A 10,400-nucleotide genomic window follows, 5' to 3' on the forward strand; every position below is an offset into this window, starting at 1 on the left:
TCTCACACCTATAATTTGTACAATCTCTGGTTAGCAGCCGTAAAATGATTTAAAAATTTAGAATGCTGTGTGTGTGTTTCTTACTTGATAATCTTTATTGATTGTACTGCATTTAATGAGTATTAAATAGTGCATATTCTGTGCACCTAAAGGGTTTAGACTGTGTTTGTATTTTATGACTTGTATGGATTGGGCTGATTGACATAAGATTTTGTTCCAAGTATTCTAGAACAGAATACAATATGATGCAAAATTGTATAGATGTTTAAAGCTCTTTTGCTGCTTAAAAAAAAATTGCAACTGCGTTTTGCTGTACCTCCTTCCCCCACCCAAAGTGATGAGTACTGAACAAGACTGTTGTATTATGGAGACTTTATGCGGTACCATCGAATACTGATTGGATAGCAATGCTAGTCACTTACCACTACTGACTGGAAGCTAACTCTTAATTCTAAGCTATCTTAAGATGCATATATACACTTCTGCATGTAAATCAAAATGAATTCAAGTTGTTGTGCTTCCTAATTTCAAATGCTACAATGTAGCAAGAGATGACCATGTTTTCAACCCTTTAATTCTAAAATTTTTGAAGACCAAATAGCTACTTTTAAATAATATTTATCAGTGGATAAAGAACTGAAGTTTAAGATTTTGCAGCTTTATCTGTTTAGGTTCTTGGAGTTGTCCTGCAGCTTTATAAGTGTCTTTCTCTATTTAGATTTGAAAATTTTAAACACTAATGTTAATGTGATTGATAAGCACAGACATGTTAAATGTCCTTTTCTGGTTGTCTGCTCAGTTGTGCTCAGATACTTCTGCCATAATTAAGCAGAGTCAGGTATCATCAGTGTTTGGAGTTCGGCATAGATAATGCAGTTATCTAATCTATGCCTATCCAAACTTCATGATATTAGACTATTACCACAGTAACTTGATGAAACTATTGAGATATATTAAAATTTTTGAAATCATCATTCTTACCTGTTGTAGAAAATAGTACAGGCTTGGTCTAGTCTGTATGTAACCGATTAAAGTTTGATGGCTGTGTATACTCAACTGGGTGTGTATAAATTAGAAAATACATACCTATCCAGATGTAAATGTTAAGTAAGAACTTTTCTTCCTCCTACTATATAATTTGTAGCTCATCTTTTCTCTTTAATCTTTTCATAACTTGTTGGAACAGTTTGAATTTCCCAAATATGTTTGGACGTATGGCTCAGAATACATATTTAAACATCATTAGCTGAATATATTTTTAAAGTAGAATAAATAATGGAAAGGGAGTTGATATACAAGTTTATACTAAAATTTCAACTGTGTGAAGATACATTTTAAGATATTACTTTGCTAATAATCTAGACATTCTTTTTTCTATTAAAGAAACAAATGGTTTGTCGTTCACAACTTTCATCCTGGGTTGGTGATAATCAACTTTGAAAATACAGTGCACTGAAAAGCGTTTTTATTCTTTGAAAGATTTCGTTTAAATCTCTGTACTATCCATTTTTGCTTCAGTTTGTAAATGTGTAACATTTATAGTTAAATAGGACAAAGCAGATTTGATGACTACTGTTTTCAAAAATTAAGGTAATATATAAATAATTCAAAGGAGTTTCTCATTTACTTTTGAAAAGAAAAAGATTTCTCTAAGTTAAACATATTGGTTCTGCAGGATTGCACCATCAGTTCTTCTAGAATAAAAAAATCTTTCAACAAACTGACTTCACTTGTTTCTGTCAGGATTTGAATCTTTTTAAAGCTCCTTATGAACTTGTAGCGTGGCTCACGGTATTGTAGCGAGAGAGTGATTATTTATTTGGTGTTTCAGAGAAACTAGGGACTGGCCAAGAAGGAAAGTTAAAGAAGAGAAATACCACCTCTAAACTGCCTCATTTTTAACCTTTTTGCATTTCTTACTGAAACTTTGGGTGAAAGACAGTTAAGCTTTCAGTTCCCTAAAAAGCTCTTAGTTTTTGAGTAAGTTAACCTTAGGTTGTATAATACAGATTTCCCTCAATTTCTTTCTTTCCCTCCATAGTATAGTCAGGGAATACTCTGGTTCCTGGGCACAAATCTATGAAAGTAGCAGAGAATTAACAGTAAACATAGGTTAACATGTATTGAATGCTTACCCTGTGCCAGGTGCTGTGCTAAGTATTTTACTTGTATTGATACATTTCATCTTTGCAATATTCCTGTGAACTAAGGATATTATTCCCATGTTATAGATAAGGAAACAGGCATAGAGAGGTTAAGAAGCCTGCCTGTATCAGTTAGTAACTTGCAGAGTCTGAATATGAACTGTGGCAGTCTGGCTCCAGAGCCCTCTTCCTCAACCACTGCAGTATTGCCTTACAAACACCAATTTGAATAGATCTCTGAAAGCTTAACTATCTGGATTTCGGTATGGCTCAGTAGCAGTGCGGTGCTTTGGCTTTGGCGTCAAAGCCAAGCTCAAATCATGGTTGTGTGACCTCACACAAATGATTTTATTAACTTTGTATATTTCTGTTCATCTATTACTAAGGTCATATCTACTATAATGAGAATGTAATGAGGTGTTTATAACACACTTAGGATCAGTGCATATCATATACAAGCGCTTAATAAATAGTAGCTATATTTTTATCATTGGTCCAGTTCTGATCTCTTGATGTTTACTTTATAAAGTTCTTAGTGTGGCCTCTACTCATATAGCTCTTAATATGTAACACAAACATGAAAGTGTTTATCATGTACATAATAGTCTGCTAGAAGTTTCAGAAATGGATAATATAGTTTGATCTCCAGGAACATAATTTAGTTTGGGGAGACAATAGCCAAATGAGCAAGTAATGTTACATAAGTAATGAAGCAGAATGGACTTGAAGAGTCTTCAGACATAAGGGTGCTGGAGATAAAAGAGAATATCTAGATGAAGACTTATTCCCCAAGGAATTTAACTTTCTCTCGCCACGGGAGGCCGAGGTTGTCTAGCTAGGCCAGCAATTGAGTGGATTAATCTGTAATTCAGGCATATGGACTATTAGCCAGCCCCATTGCTACAGATGGAAAAACATGATCTTTAACTCTGTTAATAATAAAGGTGAGGTTTGATCTCATAACTTCTCCATCTCAGTTGTTTCCAGGTTCTGGAGGAAAGTGCAAGGATGTTATCCCTAAACCACCAAATGTGCTAGGTTTTAGTCTGCATTTCTCCATTTTATCCAGAAGACACGGTTAGGAATGATCACATTGCCTACTGAAATCAAGATATACTAGAAGTTTTACACTGATCTGGTATACAATCTGTTTTTAGTGCTGATAATTACTAGTGATTAGTGTTACCTTAAAAAGAAAAGGCAACACAAGAATTTGAGAAATAATGATTTGAAGAATAAAATCTACATATAATCCCATTATCCATTTTGATAAATTTCAGTTATTTTTATAAATATATGTATATATTTTTAAAGAAGGTGGTCTTATACCTCACTTGCTTAATTTGCATTTCCATATGGTTAAGTATTTTTTTCTCACAGGTTTATTTACCATTTGGATTTCCTTTTTTGTGAAGTCCCTGTTCAAATCACTTGCCTATTTTTAAAAATTGGATTGTTTGGGGCCAGCCCAGTGGCGTAGTGGTTAAGTTCGTGTACTCGGCCTGGGGCTCACAGGTTCAGATCCCAGGCACAGACCTAGCACTGCTCGTCAAGCCATGCTATGGCTGCATCCCACATAAAATAGAGGAAGATTGGCACAAATCTTAGCTCAGCAACAACCTTCCTCAAGCACAAAGAGGAAGATTGGCAACAGATGTTAGCTCAAGGCCAATCTTCCTCACACGCAAAAAAATTGGATTGTTTGACATATTTTGGTTAACAGGATTGCTTTATATATTCAGGAAACTAATCCTTTGGTTCTATTTCAAATATCTTCTCAGTTTGTGTTTATCCTTCTGCTCCTAGTGAAATATGTCAGTCTTTTCCTGTATTGTTGGTTTTTTATGTCTTGTTTAAGAAATACTTCTCTATCCTGAGGTCATGAATATCTTCTCCTGTACTATGTTCTAAAATATTTATAATTTTGTCTTCTACTTGAATTTTGCGTTTGGGATGAGGTAGGTAACCACATTCTTTTTTAAAATTTCTTGAAAACTCATCTTTATTGATTTGCCATGCCAATTCTGTAATCTATTAAATGCCCATATTTACATGAGTCTGTTTCTGGGCTCTCTGTTCTATTCTATTGATCAGTTTGTCCATACACCATGACATACTGTCTTAATTACTAAAGCTTTTTAAGTTTTTGCTATTTGATAAAAACAAATCTTTATACCTTGTTCTTCAAGAGTGTGGCTATCATCTGTCCTTTGCATTTTTGTATAAAGTTTAGAATTAGCACAAGTTTCAACAAAAAAAATAAATCTGTCAGGACCTTGATTGGAATTACATTTAATCTGTGAACAGTTTCCTCTGTATAATAGTGCATTTTCCACGGGGCTGGCCTGGTGGTTCAGTGGTTAAGTGCGCATGTTCCACTTTGGTGGCCCAGGGTTGGCCGGTTCGGATCTCAGGTGCGGACATGGCACCGCTTGGCAAGCCATGCTGTGGTAGGCGTCCCAAACGTAACCGCTGCGCCACCGGGCCGGCCCCTTAAAGGAGATTTCTGCTGGGCATAGAATCCTCTTTGGGTGATTATCTTGAAGAAATCTTCCCATTGTCTTCTGGCTTCCATTTTGTTGCTATGAAGAAATCAGCCATCAGTCTTCCGCTCCGTTGAAATTAATCAGTCTTTTCCTCTGACTGCTTTCAAGATTTTGTATTTGATTTTCTGCAGTTTCATTATGCTGTGTATAAGTGAGGATTTTATTGTATTTTCCCACTTGGGTTTTATTTGGCATCTTGGATCTGTGGATTGATATATCAGTTCTGGAAATTCTCAGCTCGAACCTCTTTTAATATTGCCTCTGCCCAATATTCTCTCTCCTTACCTTCTCAGGCTCCAAATAACCATATGTTAGACCTTCTTGGTGTATTTCCTATATCTGTTCATTTTTCTTCTGTATGTTTTGTATTTATTTTTTCTGCATCATCCTAGATAGTTTCTTCTTTTATATCTTGTAAATCACGAATTTACTTTTCAGCTGTTTTTATTTTTTATTATTTATTTATTTTTTTTTTGAGGAAGACTAGCCCTGAGCTAATAGCTGCCAATCCTCCTCTTTTTGCTGAGGAAGACTGCCCCCAAGCTAACATCCATGCCCGTCTTCCTCTACTTTACATGTGGGACGCCTACCTCAGCATGGCATGCCAAGCGGCGCCACATCCGCACCCAGGATCCAAACTGGCAGAACCCAGGCCACTGAGAAGCAGAACATGCAAACTTAACTGCTGTGCCACCGGGCCAGCTCTTCAGCTGTTTTTAATTTGCCATGAGATGCATTCACTGAGTTCATAATTTCTGTTTTTATTTATTTTTTTTGAGGAATATTAGCCCTGAGCTAACATCCACTGCCAATCCTCCTCTTTTTGCTGAGGAAGACTGGCCCTGAGCTAATATACGTGCTCATCTTCTTCTACTTTATATGTGGGACAACTGCCACAGCATGGCTTGACAGGTGGTGCATATGTACACGCCTGGGATTCGAACCGGCGAACCCTGGCCCACCCGGAGCAGAATGTGCAAACTTAACTGCTGTGCCACTGGGCAGGACTCTGTTTTTATATTTTTAAATTCTATTTTTATGTTAGTTTCTTTTTTTTATCTGCTCTGTTACTTTTATGGTATCCAGTTCCTTGCTGAATTTTTAAGTAAAAATTTTATTTCCATGGATTATCCTTTGTGACTGATAATTCCAATATCTACAGCCTGCTATGATGCTGTTTCTGCTGTCTGTAGTTCCTGTTGTTTCTAGTTAATGTCATTTTGGTTATCCTTGTACCTCATTATCTTTGTTTACTTGAAAAACCTGAAAAAAAATACAGAAATTATTTAAGATCTGGATGATTATATCTTCCTGAAGAGGTTTTTGTTTCCTTCTGCCAAGTGCCTGAGGTCATTAGCAGTCTGAAAGTTAGGCTTTAGATTTTCTATGCCCCTCCAGATGACCCACTACACTGCAGTTTGTAACCCCACTCCAGGGTACAGCCCTTGGGCTCCAGGCTAGAGCAAGGAGTGTTTCAGCTTGTGGTGGATACCAAACCCAACTCTTGTCTTTCCAACTCTGGTTGTTGATGAAAATACAACTCTGCCTCTCAATACTTCCTCTAGATTCGTATTCCACCTCAAGGGCAAAAGTAGCTCTGGCACTGTTTCCTCAGCTTTAATTCTCTCTCTGAATTTGACCAGCTAACTTCTATCTTTTACGTCTTCAAGGAAATGCTTAGGGGCCGACCTGGTGGCACAGCGGTTAAGTTCGCACGTTCCGCTTCGGAGGCCCGGGGTTTGCCAGTTCAGATCCCAGGTGCGGACATGGCACCACTTGGCAAGCCATGCTGTGGCAGGCATCCCACATATAAAGTAGAGGAAGATGGGCATGGATGTTAGCTCAGGGCCAGTCTTCCTCAGCAAAAAAAGGAGGATTGGCAGTAGTTAGCTCAGGGCTAGTCTTCCTCAAAAAAAAAAAAAAAAAAAAGAAACAAAATGCTTATTGTGTTTCCTCATGTTTCATCTTCAGTGGGGACATTGGTCCAAATGACCTGTTTTCTAATTATCTGTCTCTAGAAATTCAAGGTCACATCACGGTCATGAATAAAATGTGCAACATTTGTGCTTTCCTTCTCTATATCACTCCCAGGTGATTCAAGGAGTTCCAGATAACCCCCAGATGCGATCCTTTTTATCAGTGACTCATTCATTCATTCAGCAAATATTTATTTAGTGTCAAGTATGTTCCACCCTTTTGCTAGGAATAGGGATTCAGTGATAAACAAGAACTTACTGTTTTGTTGTAGCAGATTGATAAGCCAGTTGTCATAGGAGAGGCTTTTAACTCTTAAAATTATTTGCAAGATTTTACATCTATTTTCAGTCTTCTGAGAAAGAATCTGTAGTTTTCATCACATTCTCCAAGGAGTCTGTGACTCAAAAAGTTTTAAAGAATCACTGCTCTGGATGATATTAGAGTAATTTTAGCTTTTTCATATTAATATAAAGCTTTAAAGTCTAAGCCTCAATTGTTATTTATTCTGCATTGTGGGAATTGGAGGGTTGGATGTTGATTAGCTTTAAATAAAACTTTCTACTATTCAATGGATGCTTGACTAACTGTCTTCCGTGTGCTAGGCACTGGGGAGACTGAAGTAAATATGATAGTTTCTACCCTCAAGGCATCCGGACACAGACCCCAAACAGAAAATTATAATATCTCTCCTGAAAGTAGTAGTTCTCAAATGGTGGTGGTATAAGAATCACCTAGTCTACTTGTAAAAGAGATCTTTCTCAGGCTCCTTCCCCTGACTCGGAGAGTTTGATTCGGTAGATCTGGAGTGAATCTTGGAAATCCCCCCAAGGATCCTGATGCAAATATTGTTTTGCCACATTTTGAGAAATAATAATAGTAAACACTTTTGTAATATTAATATACTGTGTTCTACATTCATGCTATATAACTTATTTACTCCTCTCAACAATGCTTTTTTCCCATTTTACAGATCAAGAAACTGAAGCACAGAACAGTTAAGTTGACTTGCCCAAGGTCACACAATTAGTGCTAGAACCAGTGTTCAAACACAAACATCTGCAGGGGCAGGTTTGTGTTTCCCCTGTCACATGTAGCCTCCCAGTCATACAGAGATATGTGAAGAGCTTATCTTGACCCTCAATGGCTCCCTCATTTCTGGGATCTCCCTGTTAAATTTCTGGCTAGTCCACTGGTCTACTGCTCACCTCATGTGAGACCACAACTTCAGGCGGACAGAACTATGGGCTTTCCCCATTTATTTCCTCCCAAGTTTGTGATTTTTATCAACAGCACCACTAGGTATGGCCTTTTTGCCATCCACTCCAAGTAAAGTTAGCTCCCCCGAGCCGTGGAGCTCCTGGCCTTTATTGTCGGCTTTACCCTGGTAGCGCCGTTGTACCAACTGAGCTGGGGAGGATGTAGGCTTTGGGAGATGACAGCAGTTTTCTGGCAAGAATGCCTCAGTCTATCAGAATCCAGCACTGCAGGTGTGAATTTACATAAACAATTCTTGGTCATGTTTTCTGTTTAAAATATGGTTTTGACTTCGGAAGGACTGATGTAAGAAAAATCTAACAGATTTGTGAAAATGATCGCCAAATCCCCTCCCACTACTCCCACCCAAAATTCAGCAGGGGTTTTAAAAATGAAGAAATGAGTCTCAATTTGTTGTTTGCCTTTGATTAACTTCCAGAGCCCTCAAATGATTGTTTTTGACAGTTTTGTCCAGTTTATATTTTTTGGGGGGGGAGAAACTTTGATGACTCCACCATCTGCAGAAGTCCCACCTACTCATTTTGTCAGGTCTGGGATTTAATTTTACCCTACTTACAATCTAAGTTAGCCTGTTACTGTTTCGTAGCTGCTGGCAGAGGACAAAAAACTCCTGGACCAGAGATAAAGGACTTTGTTACTCATGGCACAGCACTACCATCAGCATATTTGCATTGGTTCCTCTTGCTTACAAGTCCCATGGAGGTGACATGAAGACGCCCAAGTAGATGCTACACATGCAGTGGGCTTGTGTCACATCTGAGGAACACTGAGCTTGAGGAATCCACCATCTTTATAGCAAGCAGTATAGCCAGGCTGTTCTTTGTCCTGAAGGAGACATGACCTCGTATCTCAAGGTTGCCTGCCATAAACACTACCCTGAGCAATGGCTCAGGTAATGAGTAGTCAGGGTCTTGCGTTCTTGGCATATCCGGCAAGACTTACAGGAACACAAGAGCCACATGGACAACTGTCTCTCCCAGCTCATTTCATCTAAATAATTTATTAGAATAAAGCTGTTAATAATATCTTTCGTGTTTTAAATGTCTTAGGATCTGTAGTGATGTTTCCTTTTTATTTCTAGTATTCTTATTTGTGTCTTCTCTCTTTTTTTTTCTGAGTAGTTATACCAGTAGTTAATTAGTCTTTTCAAAGAACCATCTTTTTCTCTTGTTGATCCTGTGTGATTTTTTTTCTATATCTTTAATTTCTGGTCTTATTTTTATTTCCATCATTTTCTTTATGTGGATTTTATTTTCTTTTTCTAATTTCTTGATATAGATGTTTAGATAGTTGATTCTCTGGCTTTGTTTTCTGATATGTACATTTAAGACTAGAAATCTCCTTCATTATATTTTAGCTATGTCTTGCAAGTTTTGATATGTAGTATTTTTAGTAACATTCAGATCAAAATATTTTGTGATTTCTGTTGTGGTTCAATTTTTCACCCGTGGATTATTTCAAAATGCGTCTTTTCATTTCCAAATATATAGAAGCTTTTTGAGTTATCTTTTGTTTTTGGTATTCAGACTAATATCTAGGTGGTCAGAGAAGATATTCTGTATTATTTCAATCTTTTGATTTGTTTTGGTTTTGCTTTGTTGAAACTTGCCCTATTGCCAAAAATATGGTCTAATTTTGTTAATGTCTGATTTTGTTAATGTTCCATGTGTAGTTGAAAAGAGTGGTATTCTGAAATTGTGTTAGGTGCCATAATCCACATAGTCAATCAGGTCAGGTTCATTAATCATGTTCAAATCATTTATATCCTTACTAATTTATGTGTCAGTCTGCTGAGCATATGTAAGATATTCAGGAAAATGGTAGAGTAAGCTAAAGAGGACAGATGATCAAGCCCTTGAAAACACCAGCATTTAATGCCAAGGGTTTCAGGCGTGTGAAGCCACAGGAAAAACATTTTACATATTAGAGAAATCATCTCTTCTCTGATTTAATTAGCACTCCTCTCTCTTTTACTCTGCTTTATTTCATTCATTCACTCGTTAAGATGAATGGATCTGAAATTGTCTTGTTTGTTTACATGTCTATTGTCTGTCTCTTGAACTAGAAGGCAAAATCACCATGAGGACTGGGACTGTGTCTGTCTTGTTCACACTTTATCCCTAGTGCCCAGCACATAGAAGACACTAAATATTTGTGGCATAAATGACGGGTGCATTTTCTTGAAATGTATGCTTGATACATTTGATAACTTGGAAAGAAAGTTGAAGTACTTAAACTCAACCAATTTAAAATATTTTCTTAATACACGTGAATATTTATGAAGAATAATGCAAAATTTTGAGCAATTTAAAACATAAAATGCAAAGCAAGTGAATTTGCCCTTGACATTAACGACTTTGGATTCATTTATGCATGCGATGTGGGTGTGAATGGGGAGATAAATGTTTATCGATCGCATTTGTTATTAGTGGTATTTCAATGAAAAACTTTGAAAAGG

This window comes from Equus caballus, chromosome 14, assembly GCF_041296265.1.
Source record: "Equus caballus isolate H_3958 breed thoroughbred chromosome 14, TB-T2T, whole genome shotgun sequence".
Lineage (NCBI taxonomy): Eukaryota > Metazoa > Chordata > Mammalia > Perissodactyla > Equidae > Equus > Equus caballus.